This window comes from Salvelinus namaycush, chromosome 3, assembly GCF_016432855.1.
Source record: "Salvelinus namaycush isolate Seneca chromosome 3, SaNama_1.0, whole genome shotgun sequence".
NCBI lineage: Eukaryota > Metazoa > Chordata > Actinopteri > Salmoniformes > Salmonidae > Salvelinus > Salvelinus namaycush.
In genome coordinates, this window is record NC_052309.1 from 96455346 (window position 1) to 96480613 (window position 25268).

The following is a 25268-nucleotide window of genomic DNA, read 5'->3' on the forward strand; positions in this document are numbered from 1 at the left end:
TCGGCCTCCGACCGTAAGGCACCACAGAGGGTAGTGCGTACAGTCCAGTACATCACTGGGGCCAAGCTTCCTGCCATCCAGGACCTCTATACCAGGTGGTGTCAGAGGAAGGCCCTAAAAATTGTCAAAGACTCCAGCCACCCTAGTCCTAGACTGGATTCTCTGGAGAGAATCTTCAGTCTGCTGCTAGAATGGAGGTTCCTCTGTGGCCTGATGACAAATATGCAGGTAACATCAACATTAGGAACAAGTCAACTTATATTGTTTTTAAATGTATTTTCTTTAACCTTTATTTAACCAGGAAGGGCTCATTGAGATTTAAAATCTCTTTTTCAAGAGTGTCCTGGCCAAGATAGGCAGTGTGTGTGTGTGTGTGTGTGTGTGTGGTGCATCTGAACCGTTCTCCCAGGGTTCAGGATCACAGAAAGAGACAGACACAGAGTTACCATGGTTATTATTTACAGGAATAAACTGGTCCAAACTGATGTGTTATTCCACGTATTTAAACATCATATTCTGATCAAACATAAAACACATGGTTAGAGTGAAACATCATGTTGTGTTTGACACAGGGACCACCTGACACAGGGACACTGAGGAGTCATCACAAACACTAAACCCTGGATAGAGGGGCTCAGTGAATATGGTGTGGAATGTGTAACGGTGGGTCAGTGTGTCAGAGGAGACTCTGTAGAAGGACAGAGTGCCGGCTGGCCAGTCCAGATACACTCCTACTCTGTGGGGGCTGGAGGGGGGGACGTCTATGGTAGTGGGATTATTATTGTGATAGGCTTTGTAACTGTTGTAAGAGCAGAACAGACTCCAGGACTTGTCATTCCATCCAATCAGACAGTCCATACCCCCTCCTCTCCTGCTGATTCCTTTATATGTCACTCCTATAATTGCCACACTCCCACTCCACTCTACCTCCCAGTAACAGTGCCCAGTCAGACCCTCTCTACACAGCACATGTTCACAGTCCTCAAATTTCTCTATGTGATCAGGATACGGCTGCTTCTTCAATAGTTTTACAAGAACAAAAAGATACAAATAAGTACAGTTCTAAAAGCAAAATAACTACTTCAATGAATAACCCAAATGAATCAACCAAAATATCCTTCAGTCAGTGTCTCAACTCTTCAAACAGCAGCTATGGACAAGTATGTCACACAAAGTATACCATTTTAAATAAAATAACATTAAATAAATAATTAGTAAGTGTACTGTCATGTACTAAAAACTGAAAAATACTAAACAAAAGAACAAATATCATACTATACACCAGGGGTTCTCAAACAGGGGTCCATGGACCCCTAGGGGTCCCTGGTGTAATTGAAAGGGGTCCGTGAAATCAAAAAGTGTAATGAACGTATTCAGTACCACAAGGTTTCCAGTAACTTTACATATAATATAGAGGGGGTGGAGGTCCCTGAGGACCGCTCAAAACCTTGCCTGCCTTGCCTCAAAATATGCAGGGGTTCCAGTACCCCCAAAAAGGTTGAGAACCACTGCTATACACACTACTGAACAAAAGAACTGAACATATGTTTGTGGGTTTCAATGGATCCAACAAATTGCTGGCAGATATTTTCCCTCTTGAGACTGTCCAGCCTGTCTTTATGTACATTACAGACAACTACGCCGTTCAGTCTCTCTTGGCCCATGCTAGCCCGTAGCCAAGTCTTTAACCTGCGGAGTGCACTGAAACTCCTCTCAGCCTCACATGAAGACACTGGCACCACAAACAAAATTCTGATCAGCACCTCAACTTGGTCAAACAACCCCCGCACCTCCACTGGAAGCCTCCTGAGGACCTCTGCTGCCTCTCCACTGCTGCTACAGGGGTATTTGTTGTGAAAGAGAGGGATCTGCACTGAAAGAGAATCTATGTTCACCTCTGGGTACTGATCTAGAGACTCATCCAACTCCCCCGTGAGAAGCGCTCTTTCCAACTTTTGCAGGACGTTTAGACTGTCCTGGTCAAAACGGTCGCCAAACTGAACCTCCACACCATCCAACACTTTAAAGAATTCTGCCCTATAGTGATCCACTGCTTTGCCAGCAAATCGTCTTGAGTGCGTCTCAATGGATTCAATAGAGTCAATCAATGTTGTTGCTTTCTCATACAGTCAACGGTAGCTTTCGTCATTTCTCTTCCCCTAAGAGATGACCGCACACACTCGACTGCAGCCTGCATACCAGAGACAGTCTGAGTTTTCTTCTGCAGTGAAATGTTTAGACATTCAAGCTCTCCAAGAACAGCAGAGGCAAGTGTGAGGCCCAACACAGTCTTGCCTTTGCTGAAGTGCTCGAACAAGCCACTGGCAGTTAAAGCTGTCTTGGATGCAGATTTTGCCATCTCCTCTAGGCTGCTTAGTACCTGCTCATACTGCCCTAGCACAGCTCTAATAGCAGTATTCAGCACAGTCCACCTTGTTGGACATATGGGTTTCAGGGTGGTCAGATTTGTATCTTTGGACGTGACAATTGATTCAAACATGCTCTTAAACTTTCCTGACTGGCCATAGAGGACACCTAACTGATGGACCCAAGAGAGGGAATCCCGGATCAGTGGGGGGCTGAGCAACCAGCCTGTGTAATCAGATTTACTGTGTGCTCCACAATGTACATAGAGGGCTAATGGCTGCTGCCTCCTCACAATTGCCTGTGCACCTGTGTATTTTCCTGCCATGTTTGAGGCACCATCGTAACTCTGCCCACGTAAGCCAGACATGGGCAAATTGAGCCTCAACAACACATCAGTTGCCACTTCCGCAATGCCCTCGCCTGTTGTCTCCGACACCCTGTATAGCCCAATAAACTCCTTGTGAGGGACAAGGTCATGGTCAACATAACGCAGACAGACACTCTCCTGTTCAGCACCAGAGACATCTTGAGTACCATCAACAATTACTGAAAATTGTACAAATCGGAAGAGACCTAATCTCAGCTGCAATGGCTCGAATGACTGTATTGGCCATGATGTTCAGAATTTCATTCCGTGCTTTGGGGCCTTTGTACATTGTGGTACGCTCTGTTAACCACTTCAGTAAAATGGGATCATCCTCTTCTGCCCTAAGTTTCAAAAGCTGGTATAAATTCCCACTGTCATCCGTGTGGCCTCTAAAGGCTTGTCCCTGTCTTACTACATGCCGCACCGAACTAACAATTTTCATCAAGCAATACCTTGCGTCCTCCTGCTGTTTACCCCACGCGCTGGATAACTGGACACTGATTGGATTTAGCTGGTGTGCTGTTACAGTTACAAAGTGGCGGTGGGTTTGGCAGTTTTGATGTGCTGTGAATTTTTCAATGGCTTTTCTCCAGTTCCTAAATCCTGCACTAATGAAGGCAGCATATGCTCTTTGGCCAAAAGATGGATGGTTTGAAAACCCTTGGCTCCAGTGAAAACACAACACTCCTTTTATTGATGGATTATAATGTAGCCAGGGGAAATCGCGAAACTATCTCTTGAAACGCAACACTCTGTTGGCAAGAGTTTCGGTTCTATAAATTGTGGGTGTGGCTGATATAGTTTTGTGCCATCACTGAGGTAATTGGAAAATGCTGTGCCACTGTCCCCTATACTGGTGCTGCTGGCAACAAGGGTGACACCTGGTCCTGCCGTGGCTGTGACATTGTTCTCTGAAGTCTCTCTCCCTGGCTCTTTCCCTTTCACCACCCTCAATGACTCACAGTCTGTCTCCTAGAAAAGAAATAAGGTGTTTGCCGTACTCGTAACTACCGGTACCCAAAACTACACAATTAATCACAACAGCAATACCATTGCCTTAAACAAATCTTAGTTCAGTCACCAGTTTAAGTTGAGAGTGGGGGTATCCATGGCATTTTCCAATTATGTCCCTATTTACAAAAAACTAAATTGAGAACCTTTCATAATGTTGCCAAACACAGACTCAACAAACTTACCTGAGACTCCCTGTCTCTGCCAGTCTGTCCCTGCATATCTGTCCCCAACTCTGCTGTCTGTGTGCCATCTGTTGCCTGCTCTGCCTAATGACATCATTGTGAAACATTTCCATTAGCATTTCACTTCTTTCTTATGAACATTTTATCAACTAGTCTTTGAGATATTAGGCTACTAGGGTTCTTACTTTGCGTTTTGGTGTACTGAAAAATACTCTGATCTGCCATTTTTCTACCTGGCTGGCTGGCCACACACACACACAGTGTGTAGGTTATTTACAGGAGGAGATGGGCTTCGATCATCTTATCTTCTATCATTCTATATGTGCTTCGATCTAAAAGGTAACTAGCAAATGTTTAATGGATTGCAGTGACAAGAGTTGACAGCTGTATGAGTTCACCATTTACACAACATATGCTGCAACCTTTCGTAATTTTAATATAGTTTGTTTCATATTGGCTGGCTTCCAACAATTGCTGAATTTGAAAAGCTAGCGAGCACCAATTCCGTTTCTGTGGTGTTTGCTATAATCTTTGCTACCTGGTTAAATAAAGGTGAAATAAAATTAAAATAAAAAAGTTCACTAGCGACAATTTAGCTTTTGCAACGAGACCATTAAATATATTTAAGACAATGGTAGAAGAGAGTGTAGTTCTGTTCTGTTCAGTTTGGACTTCAGTTTATCGCTAACCTTATCGCAGGGACTTTGAAGCACTCCAGCTGCATGCTGATCTTGGAATAAACTGACGATAGCAAAGTTTCAATCTTTGACGATGCCAAATAAATGGAATAGGTACTAGCTAACATGATGGTTAATGTTTACTTTAGTTTGCGTGCTAGCTCTGTAAATTCAGCTAGTGTGTGTGAACCCTGCCAACATAAAAAAAAAAAATGATATGGCCGATTGACTAGATAAACCTCACGTCAGTTACGTGCATTGAGTGCCTTTCACACAGTAGATACGAACCCTATTTTACCTTGCAAGCTGAGGAACTGGCAGTGGATCAAACCATTGTGAGGAAAAGGGCGGGGGTCGCAATCTTTTGAAACTTAAAAACGCGCTATTAAGTGTCTATAATCAGCATAGGTGCTTTCATTGCGTATTATTAATATTATTGAAATTACATAGTTATGTTAACAGTGATATATTGGGGGGGACAAATCATATTTTTCCCAGGATGGGGGGGTCGTGTCCCCCCCCGTCCCCCCTGGGATTTCCGCCTATGCTTTATACACAAAGATTCCAAAATTCTATACCAAAATTACCAATTTTTCTGATTGAATTTAATTATCTTATTAAAACATTAACCCTAGTGAATAACAACAAGAATAACATCTTCATGAATCATTATAATCAGATATTTTCAGAATGAATATAATTGCACTTAAATTGTTTATTTTTTGTATTTTATTTTATTGATATTTATTGTATGTTTGAGTATTGTTAATACCTGTGTTTGGTTTGCTAGACATGTTTGATGTAGCAATGTAAGTTGATTTTTGTATTATGAATTAAAAAATAATAAAAATAAAATAAAAATACTTACTCAGAATACATATCATAGTGTTACAGTACGTGCTGTTGACAACCTACCCCGAACTCAAACAGGAACATGGATTTTGTGAAATCTGTTGTGAATGTATAGTAATGTTTTTACAATTGTATAACTGCCTTCATTTTACTGGACCTCATAAAGAGTAGCTGCTGCAGCTAAAGGGGATCCACAATAAATACAAATACAAACCCAATGCACCATGATAACACATGCATCAACTTGTTTTGACATATCACATGGGATATGACAGTTCCTGATTCTGAGATACTGTAAATCAACAGACCTTGAGAGGAGATAAAAGAACATCTGTTGATCTATTTCACAGGTTTCTGGTGGTTTCTAAGCATTCTACATGTGTTGGGGAAGGAGGGTGGGATCTCCCCAGAGCATCTAATTACATCAATCATGTCTTGCCATGCATGTGATATGAGATAATGTTATGTACCATGCAAATATACATTGCCTAAGGCTGCAGTGCTATACTCCATGGAGACAGTGTTCATTGTTCATTTTACATGATGGATATATGCTACTCCATTTCATACAATCAATCATCAATCAGTACAATTTATTTATAAAGCCCTTTTTACATCAGCATATGTCACAAAGTGCTTATTCAGACACCCAGCCTAAAACCCCAAATAGCATGCAATGCAGATTTAGAAGCACGGTGGCTATGAAAAACTCCCTAGAAAAGCCGGAACCTAGGAAGAAACCTAGAGAGGAACCAGGCTCTGAGGGGTGGCTAGTCCTCTTCTGGCTGTGCCGGTGGAGATTATAAGCGTACATGGCCATTAAGGCCAGATTGTTCTTCAAGTACTGTAGTTCAAAGTTCTTCATAGATGACCAGCAGGGTCAAAAAATAATGTGGTTATAGAGGGTGCAACAGGTCAGCACCTCGGGAGTAAATGTCAGTTGACTTTTCATAGCCGAACATTCAGAGGTCGAGACAGCAGGTGTGGTAGAGAGAGAGAGGGAGAGAGAGAAAGAGGTGGGGGAGAGGGAGAGAGCGAAGATTGAAACAGCAGGTCCGTGACAAGGTATCACGTCCGGAGAACACACATGCCTCTTCAAGTGATACATGATGTTTGGCTGTGCTGTGTGAAGTGTTATCTTATGGGTTTGGTGATTGTGCTGTGTGAAGCCGTATTCTGCATTGCATCATGGAATGTGATGTGAAATCCCTGGGCCTATGGCTGTTGAAGCTACTCCACTGCACTGCTGCTGTGAGCAGGAGTGGGAGAGAAGCCATGCTTTTATTAGACTCTTGTTCTGTCACTCATTCTCCTGCCTCTCCATCTCAAAGGCTGCCAAATATTTTGAAGAGTGGTTAAAGATGTGGCTGTGTGCACACACACTCAGACTCCAACTCTATTTATAGGTTTGTCTTATTCCAGAATACACCCATAATTGTGATTCACACAGTATGGTTCTATGTTTTCCACTCTGTGATTAAAAGTAGTTCTCAGAATAGAGCATTTTTGAATTGACCAAAGCCCTTCTCCCCCGATTGCTCAGTTTGGCCAGGCGGCCAGCTCTAGGAAGAGTCTTGGTGGTTCCAAACTTCTTCCGTTTAAGAATGATGGAGGCCACTGTGTTCTTGGTGACCTTCAATATTGCAGAAATGTTTTGGTACCCTTCACCAGATCTGTGCCTTGACACAATCATGTCTCTACGGACAATTCCTTCGACCTCATGGCTTGATTTTTGCTCTGACATACACTGTCAACCGCTGGACCTTATATATTCAACATACAGATAACATCTCAGAGGGTTGATCTAGCTGCAGATAGCTAATTCTCCTCTATGTGTTTTCCCCTTGCTGCTAATAAGCTCTTATCAATCTAACTAAATGAATAGAGAACATCTGGTTATCTGACGGTCTATGCAGCAACTATTGTATTAGAGACAAGCTCTGGGTATTATATTTTACTAGACAAGTCAGTTAAGAACAAATTCTTATTTACAATGACAGCAGGTTAACTGCCTTGTTCAGGGGCAGAATGACAGATTTTTACCTTGTCAGCTCAGGGATTTGATCTAGCAACCTTTCGGTTACTGCCCCAACGCTCTAACCACAAGGCTACTTGCCACCCCAAGTCCTGCCAACTCAAAAACTGCACAATAAATGTGTAACCAAGGGGGAACTAGCACATTTCTCTGAGAAAAGCTGCTTCAGTGCTACCAATCATCCAAAACACTTGAAACTCTTGTAAAATAATTTGCATTTATTTGATCAAATAGACTTTGAAAGGGTAAACATGCAGAAATTCCTCTTGTCAAAAGTCTTGCTGTTACAAAAGTAGTTGTTCATGCAGCGTAACAGGTTACAGGTTCTTCTTGGTGAAGCAACTGAATGACTTCATCATTGCTGAAAAGACCCTGACAATCAAGGATCGTTTTTTGATAGGCTGAGATATGGAGGGAGAAACCTCTCCAACTGGAGCTAGAAACACAAGAGAAATGGATGGGGTAAGAGAGAAAGAGAAATTGAGCGAGAGAGAGAGAGAGAAATACAGTATAATAACGTTGAAAAATAACAGTGCTATGAGTTTGGTAGGCATACTCTATGTTTCTAACACACACCTAAACAAAACTACAAGCTATAGCAGAGCTCTAAAACATCCTTACCTATGCAATGTCCATCAGTAGAGGGAATCTCAGTCTGTTCCTGGACTGAATGGCAGTCCTTTTTGTTTCCTCTCTTGGAACGCTAACAGAGAAAGGTAAAGAAAATGGTACAGAGAATAAATAAATAAATGGAACACTTCTGAATCCAAGGCAACAATTTAGTGATGAATAAAACATATTTATCACATGTATTTGTCTTATCATAGCCACATCAATAACATCAGCACCTAACTGGAACAAAAAGAAAATGCTAACTCCCTGCTATACCTTGAAGTTGATCCTGAGTTTGGTCATTGAAAAGCAAAGGAAGCTCCTTCTTGCTTTCTGCTCAGCCCCCCTCTCTGTCTCAGCCTGGTCTGATGGGTTTGTTGCAGCAGAAGCAGGTCTTGACGCCTCCTTGCATCCCTGTACCAGCTGCTGGGTCAAGGACTTTACCAGGAGTCTGTCAAATGCAGGGTCCTGGGAGGAAATAGCTGCTTGCAGGGTGTTATAAGAGCCAAACTCCTCCATGAGGTTTTTATGTACACCTCTGAACACCCTGTGGATGTGCAGGTTCTGGGAATATGCCTGTGTCCTGGAGAATCTGGATGCAGCACAGAACTCAGACAGGACTTGTCTGATGAGTTGCTGAGATGTGTCTGTCATGTCTGCTGTCTGTTGGGAGGGTCCATCTAGGGCTGAGGGTCTGATCTTCGATAGCAACCGTATCACCAGTATGGTGACCAAACACATGACATCATCTTTGCTGGAGTCCATCAAGTACTGCAGTAGGAATGCAGTGGCACTGCTGATGTCCGGGGTGATTAAGAGCTCCCTCAGATGGCCAGAGCTGCTGGGGATGCACACCTCCTTCTCTTCAATGTCAATCCCATCTCCCTTTGGTACCAAAGAGGTTCCCTTGCTGGTGAAAGACGGAGTGGATGATCGAAAAGAGGCTTTAGCACTCGGTGGTCGGCTGCTGTCAGTCATTGGACTGTTACGATGCAGGGGTTCATCTGTGTGTGCCATCATCTTTGTCTTTGGGTCAGTTGTAGAAATCTCTGGCATTTTAGAGTCCCTGATGTCGATGCAGGAGCTCCTGACTATGGGGCAGGTCAGATCAAAGGGCACTTCGTCAGGGATGGGAGTGCCAGGGAGGTTGATCTCTAACTCACACTCTGACCTAGGACCCTTTGAAGAGCTGGACAAGGAACTACGACCCTTTAAAGAAGTGGACAAAGATGAACAGCTTCTAGGGATGTCTTGGCAGACTTCTTCACTGTCATCCTCACTTTTCTCAACCTCCTTCAGCACAGTTCCTACCATATCGTTGATCTGAAGGAGCTCCCTGGAATCCTTCATTCGCCCTAAGTTTGAGATTTCACTCTGGATAGCAACCAGAATTTCCCCAAGGGTCTCTTTGGAAGAAGCATTTTCTGTCCTTTCGGATCCGGATGGCTTCAGCCCTGTGAAGAAATCCTTAAGTGTGTTCTTCATACTGACGCAGATGGTCTTAGCTGTTGACCAAAGCTTCTCCTCTGATATTTTAACACTCAATTCAGTATCATCCAGTTGGGAGCCCCCGTGGGAGCACTGCGAAACTTTCCCACTTCTTTCCAGTAGCACAGTGCCAGTGGACTCATTTTTCTGGAAAATAGTCGCCATTCCTTTGACAAAGGTTTCCACTAATCCAGAGGCTGTATTTTGAGAGGACATGGAGGCAATCTCTGATGGCGAGCTAGATGATAAGCCAGCCTGCGGACTTTTCTGAAGACCAGTATGGCTGATCTGTGTGATAAAGGAATGACTGGATCTCATCAGCACTTTACTCACTGCCTCTTCTGCCTGAGTCTGAAAGTCATTGCTAGAGAGCTTCTTAATGCTCTGAATCAGACTAGTAGAGGACTGTGTGATTCTGACACTCTCTTCTGAGCTCAGTTGAGAACATTGAGTACTCACACTCAAGTCTTCATTGGGTGAGGGTGACTGGGAAATAGTATAGTCATCAAGCTCTGATAGGACACCATCAACAAACCAACAAGCCTCTAGGGACTCATCAGATGAACTGACAACGTCCAAGGATTTACTCTCCACTTTTGATAACTCTGACTTGTAGATGGAAAAAACACTGCTAAGAACTTCTTGAGTACTGGTATCCAGATTGGAGAGACAGAGAGCTGGTATTGGTTGGCTCTCACTATGAACTCTACTAAGTTTGGTGCTGGGTAACTGGACCTCAACAGTTGAAACAGTTGCCTTTTGCAGGGTGTCTGAATACTCCTGAAGAGAAGCGTCCTTAGCCACACCTTCTTCTCGAGCGGATAGAGTTAAAAGGTCCCTCAGCTTTGCTCGTATAAGGCCGTAGAGTGTGCGGGCTGGAGAGAAGGTTATCTTCTGTGAAGACCCTGTTTTGTGGTCATTTACAGGAACTGGCCAATCAACTGCTTCACATGTGCCTTCAAATGATGCTATCGTCTCCATGCCTCCCACAAATGCCTTAACAATCACTGTGGCAGTGGAGGTTACAGATGTCAGGGCTGTAGAACTGGTATTCAGGGGTGCTTCAGTAAGGCTAGGAGCAGCACTAGAAGGCCTAGAGGAAGGAGCCATGCCAGAAGAGCTGCTGACTTTCCTTGTAAGGATGGTGCTCACCGCCTTGAGGGCTTTAGACTGAAAGTCGGGGCTAGAGAGGGTCTGAAGCTTTCTGGCCACCACACTGGTAGAGGATCCAGTCTCTTTGAGAAAGTGAGTGGTTCCTTCTTTCCCAGATGGACACTCAACATCAAGGTCACATTGAAGATTGGTCAGAAATTTAGACCCCAAGATTGTCATCTTCTTGGCCAGATCCAAGAGGATGTCGAAGTTCTGTGCCATTTTGTCCATTGTGCCGACAATGGCATCCAGCACATCATCGGTCACAGGGTCCATGAGGGGCTCGATAAACCCTACCCACTCTGGCTCAGACGTTTTGCTCTGTAGCTCGGCCAGGATCTGCACCGAGGCTACCCGAATGACCTCCTTGCCTGCTGCTATGTCCTGACTGTCCATAGGGGGGCAACTCCCCGAGCTGGCCTGAATGGCCACTGAGAGGCCAGAGTTAAGCTGGTGTACTACCTCCCCCACGATAGCACAGCTCAACTCGGAGGAGCTGGAGGAGGTGGGGTTGGAGTGACCCTCAACCAGGGATATCAGGAGGCTCTCTTCCGTTACCCCAAAAAGAGCCTTCAGAGGCTCCTCCATGAGGGGAGCCTCTCTAGTTGCAGGCAAGCTCTGCAATGAGGTCTGGGACCTTGAAGATAAACACACAATCACCACTTATGCCATGCAAATGTGACCAACTGGTATCTTATCTGGGTCATTAGTGAGCCTGAAAACCAAATTAGAGCAATGATGGTTTACTTCTCATACCATCCTAGTTCTAGAAGCCTAAAGCCAACTGACACATTTGTGTTTATAAAGCCAACTGATTTTTATGTTTATACGACATCAGAATATGACTAATTCTGAAAGGCATGTACCTGATCTATTTATTCATAGATTACTTTATGGCTTACCCAGTTACAAATTACTTTCACCTGGACCCACCCCCTCAGGGGCAACATTTCTGACCAGAACTTAAAACTACAAGGTATGACTTCCAAGTTAATAATTTATGATAAGTATGGGTCAGGTCTTGAAATTATTAAGTTCAAATATTGCTGTGAACATACCTCTTAGGCGACCAGCATGATGATGAGGTTCTGCGAGTGGATTTTTGGCGGCACCCTGCACTGCCATTCCTCCTCCTCTCCTTAGTCCAGTAGTTCATCTCCCTGATCAGCAGCCTTTTCTCTCTCTCATCCAGACTGCCTAAGGAATCCTCAGACCCTGTCAGAGAGCACTGGGATTCTGGGGAGGTTGCCCCACTCCTCAGGTTCACCCCCATGATACGAGCTAGCGCTGGTAGGAGAATGCGGAGGGCTGTCTGGGTCACGACCTTAACAATCTTCAGACACAGCATGGAGAGCTGCTCGAATGTCAGCTATGACCAACAAACAGAGTAATGTTTTTGCCAATCAACCAATTCCATGACACCATTCCCTATATATATATATATATATATAGTGCACAACTTTTGTTATAGTGCAATAACTTACGTTATTTTTCATGCCATGCTGAATCACTCTCCATTGGCTAGAGAAAAGAAAAGAAAGGAAACATATTTTAGCTGCACACTGGTGTTGAGTTAGTGGAGTCACTAGATAGCCATGTTAGGGATAATAAAAGTGTATTTAATTAAGCTATTAGCAAGTATATGAATCATTTTGTTCTTGATTTACAGCAAGAGTTAGGGGTGTGGTTACAGTGATGTTAGGGTTAGGTGTAGTGTTTAAAATCCCATTTGTGGTTAGAAGGTGAACTATGACTATAAATTCAGATAAGTTGTATGTGAGGTTGGAAAAAGACATGGAACTTGCTCATCAGTTAGACTCCTCAGGAAAGAGAGGAGGATTGGGGCACAGCATGTCCCAATCTTGAGAGAAGGCATTAGAGTCCTCTGAGCCTCCTTCTCCAGCTGCTCAATGATAGATCCCCTTTCCCGGAAACCACACCCGGGTGTCTGAGAAGACTCTGGGAAACCGCAAAGAGAAATCTAAAGTTGAATCTGAACTTTATTCCTAATTTCCTTCACCTTTAGTGATTTGATTGCACTGGACAGGTAAAAGCACATCTCTGCGGGCCTCCACTATATTGCTTTCACCTATATAGATACTATCTTCTCAGATCAGTGCTGATGAATTTGAACACAACCTGCACCCAACATGAAGTAATCTCGGACCTGCACCAATGCTGCTGTCCTCCTCCACGGAAGTCTTCTTGGCACGGCCACTGGACTTACGTTTAGCCTACATGACAACAGATTATAGGTCTCATAGCAGATCTAAGGTCAGTGTAGTGTCTCCTAATGCTTTAAGGTTAGGATTTAGTGATAGTAAACTAATCCTAGATCTGTGCCTAAGTAGGCAGAGGATGTGTAAAGGACAGCATATTTCTTACCTTGCCTCCTGTCCTGTTCTTGTTGGTCTCATGTGTCTCTGTTTCATCCTTCATATTCTCCACAACTTTATTTTGGTCATCCGGATGATCCTCCCAATTCACGTTCTGGTGGATAAATGAGAGGTCAATATCAGTCCTAGGTTGTGACTTTATGAAACAAATGATTCTCTCCTATTTCAAATAAAACGGCAATAGTGGTCAGATTTCAGTCCATGGATCAAACCAGTGACACCTATGGTGTGGTAGTGACCTACTATATTGTTATTAATTTCTCCTCTAAACTCAAAATAGGCTAAATGAACCATACCTTGCTGTCGTCTGACATGATGTGTAGCTTATTGTTGTTGGCTGTTTAGAGCTAATACTAATACTTCCTTTGAAAAAACGTCAGTGAACCATCGGCAGACAACTGAAGTGAATATGAAGGTCCTTGAATTATGCCAAAGCATTGTTGAATAATCGATTCCGATTGGCCGAAGCCAGGACATTCTTCAAAGATGTCATACACACATGATGTCACAATTAGGCCTAAGTCTAATGTTGTCAATGTCATTAGAAAACAGATCATAGCTTGTCAAAGTTCTGCCAAACGAAAATATTTGTAAGTGCACGTTGTTGCATTTAATTTATGGTTTATCAAGCATCCTCATTCATCGCCATGCACAAACACGTAACTCGCTGCAATCCATTAGCTATAATTCTGAGGTTGCAAAGCTGCAAAACTAGGACATGCAATAAATGATAACCACTTGCACAATAATTTAAAATCAATGACGTTCTAGGGGGCTTTAACTATTTCAGCACTATTGTCCGCTGCATAGTGCTGACACGTTTCTAGGCGTCAGGGGACCGTGCCATGGTGCTGAAATGTTTCGAGTCTGGGCAGCACCTGAGACCGCGGCATGGTGCTGAAATGGAGCAGGGCTCAGTTCTATGGGTATCTCATGCGGATTTTCCTGCTAGCCTATGTATAACGATACTATAATTACATTATTTTCATCCATCCGTCAACACAAATGGCATGTCAACGTTTCCCAAATAATAATGCAATGAAGCCAAGCCGAGATGTATGATTCTTCATCCAGAGGAAGAAGCACCACTGTATCATCTAAAACCTTCAGAGAGATCCCTTAAAACTGCAGTATAAATTCTCCACAGCTGTTATGGTAGCTAGGTCATTTAGCAAGACATGGACGAATCCAACACATAGCGTTTCTACTGAGGTGACTGACTGTCATGTTGCTAGTTCTAATGACGCTATTAAAACAAGAATAGTTATTTGTAATTGCTCTGGGAGCTAGTTATTGCAGAGCCCAGCTACACATCCTGCTTGCTGGGCTCATTATGGACAGCCAATGAGCAGTTCAGGTGAAAAAGTCCTCCAGATCTGATCCCTAAAGCATACATGCTACTAGGAAACTGTAGCAACCTGCCGGCCTGGACAATCCTCCATGACACTAATGCTACACGCGCAGTATGGTATGCTAACATCCCACAACAATTACCCAATTTAATTACTTGCCTAAACTTCTAATCATACATATTTTCTAATATCAACCACGGTTTCTGCACTTAAGGCAGACTTGCTATTAGAACAAGATGGAATTAGGAAAACTCTAAAGCTCGTTAAACGTAGGCTAAAATTAACCTTACCTGGCTGTCTTCAGCCATTATGTGTAGTCCGTTAATTAAGGGTCTGCGCCTCTAATACTGTAGCTGTTCTGATAGGCTACTGTAGCTGCTCTGTAACTGTTTAACTAGTCTAATCTAATCTATCCGTTGAAAACCCGTCAGTGAACCGTCCTCAAACACAATGAACTGATGTCAATATGGAAATTAACCTTCACATAAAGATATCAAATACATGACGTCAGATATGCCTAGATGTAACAGTATAACTTTAAACCGTCCCCTCGCCCCGACACGGGCGCGAACCAGGGACCCTCTGCACACATCAACAACTGACACCCACGAAGCGTCGTTACCCATCGCTCCACAAAGGCCGCGGCCCTTGCAGAGCAAGGTGCAACACTACTTCTAGGTTTCAGAGCAAGTGACGTAACTGATTGAAACGCTACTAGCGCGTACCCGCTAACTAGCTAGCCATTTCACATCCGTTACATAGAGATATTGTTGACTTAATCAGAATACAGGATGGAGGCCAAGATGGCGTCGCTGTGAGAGGGAGTGTTTTCTCGCTCTTCAAAGCAATATTGAGGGTTAGGTGGTTAACAGTCAAATATTGGCTATTAATATTGAAAGAAACTAACTATTACTTTTTGTATGGACATGGGATAAGTTTAGAGTTAGTTTTTGTCAAGTTGAATGGGAAGAACACGACAGAAAGACAAAAGTAGACGAAATATCCAAGTCTCGCAGAAGACGGCTGACATGCTAGCTAGCCACAACGAGAACCAGAGCAGCATGGATACACAAGAAGCCGCGAACTCAAGCAAGAGAAAGAACAAAACTGACCAGGATGAAATCCTTGCAACCTCTTTACCTCAGACCCCAAGTAAAAATCCACCGGTGAAAAAAGTAAAAGAAAACATTTCCATGTCGGAACTTTTCTCTGCAATCCAGTCCCTGTCTACTAAACAAGACGCCACACTCTCCAAAGTGTCCCTCATAGAGCGGGCTACAAAAGAAACATCAAAGACGATCGATAATTTGTCAGAAACTGTCAATCAACTACACAAAATTGTGAGCGAGAACAAGGATAAGATAACGTTCCTAGAGAATGAGCTGAAGAAAATGCAATCCAAAAATAATGAGCTGTGTGAGAATGTAGCTGAACTTCAAAGGTACTCTCGCAGGTGGAATCTGAAAATCCAAGGTGTAAAAGAGGTAGAGGGAGAGGATATTAGAGAAGTAGTCATTAATATCCTGGGAAAAGTGGCACCATGCATCAAAGACAGGCTAAGAGACGTGATTGATGTGGTCCATCGACTTGGGAAACGAAGATCTGATGGACCCCCTCGCAATATCATCTTGCGCTTAACTATGCGCCATTACAGGGACATCATATGGAAAATGGCCAAGGGGAACAAGTTTCTGGACGAGAAGAAACTCTGCATCAAAGAAGCTCTGATACCGCAGGATCAGGCTGCCAGAGAGAAACTGTGGCCTCTTATACAGAAGGCGCGACAAGAGTTGAAAGAAGGCGGGGTTCAAGGGCCCACACGCGTTTATCGAAGGAAGAATGATTACTCGGTAACTCTGTTGACATTAACCAAATTGGAACTGTGAGTACTACCATGAGTACAGTTAATGTACTGCCAATTATACATGTACCGTTCGAACTACAACTGATGAACACTTGCCAAGAAAAGGAAGTAAATAGATTTGTTATTCTGTTAACCACCGCTACCTCAGCTGAGCGTAGTTTTCCTCTCAAGGTTCACTGTTTGTTTTATTGTTCACGTTAATACTTGTTATCTAATTTGTGTTCTTTCTTTTTTAATGCAGGAGTTCGTTTTCAATTCACTCAATATCGTTAGTCTGAATGCTAGGGGTTTGAGAAATCCTACAAAAAGGAAAGCTTTATTTTTATACTGTAAACGCAGTAACTCAGATTTTGTCCTTCTTCAGGAAACTCATTCGGGTGAAAGTGATTTGAAATGTTGGAAAGCACAATGGGGAGATATGGCCTATTTCAGTCATGGATCAAATCATTCTGCTGGTGTTTTGACACTTATTCACAAGTTTAAAGGTGACATTCTAGAATCCACATCTTCACAAGACGGCAGATGGGTCATAGTAACTGTTAAACTTGACAATGCTATTTTCATCATCTGTAATGTATACGGACATAACTCACATGCTCCTAATAAGACCCTTTTTACCCAATTTACCAGGAAAGTACAGGATTTAAGCAACAAATACTCAGAGGCTTTTCTAAGTATTTCAGGAGATTTTAATGTAACACCTGATGCATCTGCTGATCGTTCTCCTCCTAGAACGAGTCAAAACCCTCAAAATAGTAACATTATTATTACATTATGCAAGGATCTCTGTGTTGAGAATGCCTGGCGTTATTTCAATCCGGATGCTAAGGGTTATACCTGGACCAACAAAACTATGTCACGTAAATCTAGAATAGATTTATTCTAATTTCCCCTTTTTTGTTACAATTTGTTATAGATGTAGATCATCAGTTGGCTCCCTTTTCTGATCATCACTTGATTTCCCTGAATTTACAAGCTACTAAAAAATCTAAAGGTACTCGAGGATATTGGAAATTAAACAATGCACTTCTTAAAGATACTGCTCTCATTGAAAACATCAAATCATTAACTAAAGATATTTTTGAAAGAAAAGACTTGGGTCATGGAAGTAGATGGGAATTTTTCAAATATAAAGTCAGAGTGGTAGCCATTAAACGCGCCAAAGAGCTGATGCAATTAAAGAACCATAGAGAAAAGGAGATGATGAGCAAGCTTGACAGTTTTCTAAAGAAAGATAATCTATCTGAACAATTAACAATGTTTTATGCAAAGATCTCATTACAATATCATCATTTGTCAATTCCTTTTATGAAAACCTTTACAGCTCTCAATTTCAGGAAGATGGTTGTGAAAGCTACATTTGCCACATTCAGAATTATGTCCCTGTAATTGAGGATGATTTCCACTCAGTTTGCGATTCACCTGTGTCAATTGGAGAAATTAGAGAGGCTCTGAATTCAATGAAAAAAGGGAAATCACCTGGCCCCGGTGCCTGTCAGTTGAATTCTATAGACAGTTTTGGGAGTTGCTAGAAGACCCGATTTTCAATATGTTTCAAGATTTCATTAAATATGGGGAAATGGTCTCCACTATGAAACAGGGCCTTATTTCATTGATTCCGAAGCCTGATAAAGACCCTTCTCTCATTGACAATTGGAGACCAATTACTTTATTAAATGTTGATTACAAATTGATTGCTCTGGTTTATGCCAAAAGATTAAAGAAAGGAATAGATACCATTATAAATGACACTCAAACAGGATTTATGAAGGGCCGTCACATAAGCTCTAACATTAGTTTAGTCTTGGACCTTATAGATTAGTCAGATGCAATTGACTCAGATGCGGTTGTCCTATTTCTGGACTTCTGTAAAGCCTTTGACACAATTGAACATGAATTTCTCTTTTACTTTTTGGATTTGGGGAAAATGTTATTAAAGTAATTCGCATGTTTTACAAAGATATAAATAGTTCTGTGCTACTAAACCTTAATACTTCCAAAAGATTTAGTATCAACAGAAGTGTATGACAGGGATGCCCAATTTTGCCATTTTTATTCATTTTGGTTGTGGAACTTCTATCTCTAGATATTCTGAATGATGCAAATTTGTATGGCTTAACCATTTTTAACAAAGAAATCAATATTTCCCAACTGGCTGATGATACTACTCTTTTCTTAAGAGACAAAGACCAGGTCGCACATGCCCTTAATGCTATAACTGCATTTTCTATTGCATCAGGATTAATGCTGAATGTTTCTAAATGTGAAATCTTATGTTTATTTGACTCTGATCATAAAGAAATTGAAAATATTCCTGTAAAGGACTGTGTTAAATATTTAGGAATATAATCTGTCAAAAAACCACTTAGTCAGACAACATTTGAATTTCTCTCCTAAAATTAAGAGAACTAAAAATATATTTAATAATTGGCTACAAAGAGATCTTTCTATACTTGGGAGAGTACTTCTGTCCAAGGCAGAGGGACTGTCTCGTTTTGTGTACCCCTCATTATCGTTATGTGTAAATCCGGCTACTTGAAAGAGATCAATAAGACCTTTCTTGACTTCATCTGGAAAAATAAGTCTCACAAACTAAAAAAATCTGTCCTTTCTAACAAAAGAGCTGAAGGCGGTCTAGAAGTGTTGGATTTTGTTGACATAAATAACACTTTCAAGATAAACTGGTTGAAAAAAATGTTTGATCGATACTGATTCAATATGGTATTTCTGTTATTCTGGTGAATGAGGACCCAAAAGCGACTTAACAGAAACAGAGTCTTTATTCCAGTCTTAAACAAAAACGATACTCCTGGATATTATCTTAGGTAAATACAAAACAGGAAAACTGAAATCCTCTCGTCAGTAGAGAGGAACGACTGGAGACGCGACCACAGACTGCAGGTCGCTTCGGGAAGGCACAGGCCGTAGCTGACAGACACCTGCTCACACGCAGCATCTGAAGAAGGCAAAAACACGACAGGGCGGAACAAGGACACAGAACAGCAAACATCAAACAAGGATCCGACAAGGACAGAAGCGGAAAACAGAGGGAGAAATAGGGACTCTAATCAGAGGGCAAAATAGGGGACAGGTGTGAAAGAGTAAATGAGGTAGTTAGGAGAATGAGGAACAGCTGGGAGCAGGAACGGAACGATAGAGAGAGAGAGCGAGAGAGGGAGAGAGGGAGGGGGAGAGAGAGGGATAGAAAGAGGGAAAGAACCTAATAAGACCAGCAGAGGGAAACGAATAGAAGGGAAGCACAGGGACAAGACATGATAATCAATGACAAAACATGACAGTACCCCCCCACTCACCGAGCGCCTCCTGGCGCACTCGAGGAGGAACCCTGGCGGCAACGGAGGAAATCATCAATCAACGAACGGTCCAGCACGTCCCGAGATGGAACCCAACTCCTCTCCTCAGGACCGTAACCCTCCCAATCCACTAAGTACTGGTGACCACGTCCCCGAGAACGCATGTCCATGATCTTCCGTACCTTGTAAATAGGTGCGCCCTCGACAAGGACGGGGGGGGGGGAGGGAAGACGAACGGGGGCGCGAAGAAAAGGCTTGACACAGGAGACATGGAAGACAGGGTGGACGCGACGAAGATGTCGCGGAAGAAGCAGTCGCACAGCGACAGGATTGACGACCTGAGAGACACGGAACGGACCAATGAACCGCGGAGTCAACTTGCGAGAAGCTGTCGTAAGGGGAAGGTTACGAGTGGAAAGCCACACTCTCTGACCGCGACAATACCTAGGACTCTTAATCCTACGTTTATTGGCGGCTCTCACAGTCTGCGCCCTGTAACGGCAAAGTGCAGACCTGACCCTCCTCCAGGTGCGCTCACAACGTTGGACAAAAGCCTGAGCGGAGGGAACGCTGGACTCGGCGAGCTGGGACGAGAACAGAGGAGGCTGGTACCCAAGACTACTCTGAAACGGAGATAGCCCGGTAGCAGACGAAGGAAACGAGTTGTGAGCGTATTCTGCCCAGGGGAGCTGTTCTGCCCAAGACGCAGGGTTTCGAAAAGAAAGGCTGCGTAATATGCGACCAATCGTCTGATTGGCCCTTTCTGCTTGACCGTTAGACTGGGGATGAAACCCGGAAGAGAGACTGACGGAAGCACCAATCAAACGACAGAACTCCCTCCAAAACTGTGACGTGAATTGCGGGCCTCTGTCTGAAACGGCGTCTAACGGGAGGCCATGAATTCTGAACACATTCTCAATGATGATTTGTGCCGTCTCCTTAGCGGAAGGAAGCTTAACGAGGGGAATGAAATGTGCCGCCTTAGAGAACCTATCGACAACCGTAAGAATCACAGTCTTCCCCGCAGACGAAGGCAGACCGGTAATAAAGTCTAAGGCGATGTGAGACCATGGTCGAGAAGGAATGGGAAGCGGTCTGAGACGACCGGCAGGAGGAGAGTTACCTGACTTAGTCTGCGCGCAGTCCGAACAAGCAGCCACGAAACGGCGCGTGTCACGCTCCTGAGTAGGCCACCAAAACCGCTGGCGAATAGAAGCAAGCGTACCCCGAACGCCGGGGTGGCCAGCTAACTTGGCAGAGTGAGCCCACTGAAGAACAGCCAGACGAGTAGAGACAGGAACGAACAGAAGGTTACTAGGACAAGCGCGCGGCGACGCAGTGTGAGTGAGTGCTTGCTTTACCTGTCTCTCAATTCCCCAGACAGTCAACCCGACAACACGCCCCTCAGGGAGAATCCCCTCGGGGTCGGTAGAAGCCACAGAAGAACTAAAGAGACGGGATAAGGCATCAGGCTTGGTGTTCTTATTTCCCGGGCGATAAGAAATCACGAACTCGAAACGAGCGAAAAACAACGCCCAACGAGCTTGACGTGCATTAAGTCGTTTGGCAGAACGGATGTACTCAAGGTTCTTATGGTCAGTCCAAACGACAAAAGGGACGGTCGCCCCCTCCAACCACTGTCGCCATTCGCCTAGGGCTAAGCGGATGGCGAGCAGTTCGCGGTTACCCACATCATAGTTGCGTTCCGATGGCGACAGGCGATGAGAAAAATAAGCGCAAGGATGGACCTTATCGTCAGAATGGAAGCGCTGGGACAGAATGGCTCCCACGCCCACCTCTGAAGCGTCAACCTCGACAATAAATTGTTTAGTGACGTCAGGAGTAACAAGGATAGGAGCGGATGTAAAACGCTTCTTGAGGAGATCAAAAGCTCCCTGGGCGGAACCGGACCACTTAAAGCACGTCTTGACAGAAGTCAGAGCTGTGAGAGGAGCAGCCACTTGACCGAAATTACGAATGAAACGCCGATAGAAATTAGCGAAACCGAGAAAACGCTGCAACTCGACACGTGACTTAGGAACGGGCCAATCGCTGACAGCCTGGACCTTAGCGGGATCCATCTGAATGCCTTCAGCGGAAATAACAGAACCGAGAAATGTGACAGAGGAGACATGAAAGGCGCACTTCTCAGCCTTCACGTAGAGACAATTCTCTAAAAGGCGCTGGAGTACACGTCGAACGTGCTGAACATGAATCTCGAGTGACGGTGAAAAAATCAGGATATCGTCAAGGTAAACGAAAACAAAGATGTTCAGCATGTCTCTCAGTACATCATTAACTAATGCCTGAAAGACAGCTGGAGCATTAGCGAGACCGAACGGCAGAACCCGGTATTCAAAATGCCCTAACGGAGTGTTAAACGCCGTTTTCCACTCGTCCCCCTCTCTGATGCGCACGAGATGGTAAGCGTTACGAAGGTCCAACTTAGTAAAGAACCTGGCTCCCTGCAGAATCTCGAAGGCTGACGACATAAGGGGAAGCGGATAACGATTCTTAACCGTTATGTCATTCAGCCCTCGATAATCCACGCAGGGGCGCAGAGTACCGTCCTTCTTCTTAACAAAAAAAAACCCCGCTCCGGCGGGAGGGGAAGAAGGCACCACGGTACCGGCGTCGAGAGAAACAGACAGATAATCCTCGAGAGCCTTACGTTCGGGAGCCGACAGAGAGTATAGTCTACCCCGAGGGGGAGTGGTTCCCGGAAGGAGATCAATACAACAATCATACGACCGGTGAGGAGGAAGGGAGTTGGCTCTGGACCGACTGAAGACCGTGCGCAGATCATGATATTCCTCCGGCACTCCTGTCAAATCACCAGGTTCCTCCTGAGAAGAGGGGACAGAAGAAACAGGAGGGATAGCAGACATTAAACACTTCACATGACAAGAAACGTTCCAGGATAGGATAGAATTACTAGACCAATTAATAGAAGGATTATGACATACTAGCCAGGGATGACCCAAAACAACAGGTGTAAAAGGTGAACGAAAAATCAAAAAGGAAATGGTCTCACTGTGGTTACCAGATACTGTGAGGGTTAAAGGTAGTGTCTCACATCTGATACTGGGGAGAAGACTACCATCTAAGGCGAACATGGGCGTGGGCTTCCCTAACTGTCTGAGAGGAATGTCATGTTTCCGAGCCCATGCTTCGTCCATAAAACAACCCTCAGCCCCAGAGTCTATCAAGGCACTGCAGGAAGCAGCCGAACCAGACCAGCGTAGATGGACCAACAAGGTAGTACAGGATCTTGATGGAGAGACCTGAGTAGTAGCGCTCACCAGTAGCCCTCCGCTTACTGATGAGCTCTGGCTTTTACTGGACATGAAATAACAAAATGTCCAGCAGAACCGCAATAGAGGCAAAGGCGGTTGGTGATTCTCCGTTCCCTCTCCTTAGTCGAGATGCGAATACCTCCCAGCTGCATGGGCTCAGTCTCTGAGCCGGTGGGAGGAGATGGTTGAGATGCGGAGAGGGGGAACACCGTTAACGCGAGCTCTCCTCCACGAGCTCGGTGACGAAGATCTACCCGTCGTTCTATGCGGATGGCGAGTGCAATCAAAGAGTCCACGCTGGAAGGAACCTCCCGGGAGAGAATCTCATCTTTAACCTCAGCGTGGAGTCCCTCCAGAAAACGAGCGAGCAACGCCGGCTCGTTCCAGTCACTGGAGGCAGCAAGAGTGCGAAACTCTATAGAGTAATCCGTTATGGATCGATCACCTTGACATAGGGAAGCCAGGGCCCTGGAAGCCTCCTTCCCAAAAACTGAACGATCAAAAACCCGTATCATCTCCTCTTTAAAGTTCTGATAATCGTTAGTACACTCAGCCCTTGCCTCCCAGATAGCTGTGCCCCACTCCCGAGCCCGACCAGTAAGGAGTGATATGACGTAGGCGATCCGAGCTCTCTCTCTTGAGTATGTGTTGGGCTGGAGAGAGAACACAATATCGCACTGGGTGAGAAAGGAGCGGCACTCAGTGGGCTGCCCAGAGTAACATGGTGGGTTATTAACCCTAGGTTCCGGAGACTCGGAAGACCAGGAAGTAGCAGGTGGCACGAGACGAAGACTCTGAAACTGTCCTGAGAGGTTGGAGACCTGAGCGGCCAGGGTCTCAACGGCATGACGAGCAGCAGACAATTCCTGCTCGTGTCTGCCGAGCATTGCTCCCTGGATCTCGATGGCAGTGTTGCGAGAATCCGTAGTCGCTGGGTCCATTCTTGGTCGGATCCTTCTGTTATGCTGGTGAATGAGGACCCAAAAGCGACTTAACAGAAACAGAGTCTTTATTCCAGTCTTAAACAAAAACGATACTCCTGGATATTATCTTAGGTAAATACAAAACAGGAAAACTGAAATCCTCTCGTCAGTAGAGAGGAACGACTGGAGACGCGACCACAGACTGCAGGTCGCTTCGGGAAGGCACAGGCCGTAGCTGACATAGACACCTGCTCACACGCAGCATCTGAAGAAGGCAAAAACACGACAGGGCGGAACAAGGACACAGAACAGCAAACATCAAACAAGGATCCGACAAGGACAGAAGCGGAAAACAGAGGGAGAAATAGGGACTCTAATCAGAGGGCAAAATAGGGGACAGGTGTGAAAGAGTAAATGAGGTAGTTAGGAGAATGAGGAACAGCTGGGAGCAGGAACGGAACGATAGAGAGAGAGAGCGAGAGAGGGAGAGAGGGAGGGGGAGAGAGAGGGATAGAAAGAGGGAAAGAACCTAATAAGACCAGCAGAGGGAAACGAATAGAAGGGAAGCACAGGGACAAGACATGATAATCAATGACAAAACATGACAATTTCATTCCAAATAATGTGTTTAATAAATTGTGAGGACTTCAATTTTTACTGAAATGTAATTATATTCCTGAAAGATTACCTGCTAAATTGGCTAGGTTTCACCAACAAGCTTTACTGGCCTGGAAAATATGTTTCCTGCACAATTTTTCCCTCATAAAGCTTTTTTGTGGAATAATTCAGACATAACTGTAAGGAATAAGTCATTGTTCTACCCCAGCTGGCATGAGAGGAATATTGACTTTGTTCTTGATATTTTCGACAACAAGGGTAATATTCTCACATATGAACAATTTATAACATTGAAAGAGTTTCCAATACCTTTCAGAGAGTTTATTTCTGTGATCAAAGCCGTTCCCAGTGGTCTAACTACACTTATGAAAAGTCATCTTAATTTTGGGAATGATCACAAAGTTTATCCAGAACTCAGATTGGAAGGCGTGGGCTTACTTGAGAGATCTTGTTGTAATAAATATATAAGACAAATTCTTCATTCACAAAACCAACTTACGCCGAGAGGAAAGTTTTTCTGGAACATGCTTATTCCTGACATTGTCTGGAAAAATGCATGGTTAAGGCCTTACAAATACTGTATACCAAACAAAGTTAAGGAAGTGCACTTCAAAATTTTACATAAGATATATCCATGTAATTCTATGATTTCCAAATTTGTGGCTATTGATGATATCTGCGTTTTCTGTGAAAAAGGTGAGAATCTGTCTCACTTGTTCTTTGAATGTAAATTTGTGTCAGAATTTTGGGAAAACCTTG

The 25268-nt window shown here is 44.0% G+C and overlaps 1 protein-coding gene and 1 long non-coding RNA gene across 2 annotated transcripts in view; both read right to left on the reverse strand.

The window, feature by feature from the left end:
- The window catches only part of LOC120044151 (ribonuclease inhibitor-like), a gene marked incomplete at its 3' end in the record, with an annotated part of 163035 nt that overhangs the window by 64451 nt on the left and 73316 nt on the right, over window positions 1-25268 (reverse strand). The window lies entirely within an intron of this gene.
- LOC120043788 lies at window positions 7845-8495 on the reverse strand. The gene is made up of 3 exons (XR_005476512.1): window positions 8383-8495; window positions 8116-8197; window positions 7845-7930 (listed from the first exon to the last, which is right to left on the reverse strand). It is a non-coding gene; the product is annotated as an uncharacterized LOC120043788 (long non-coding RNA).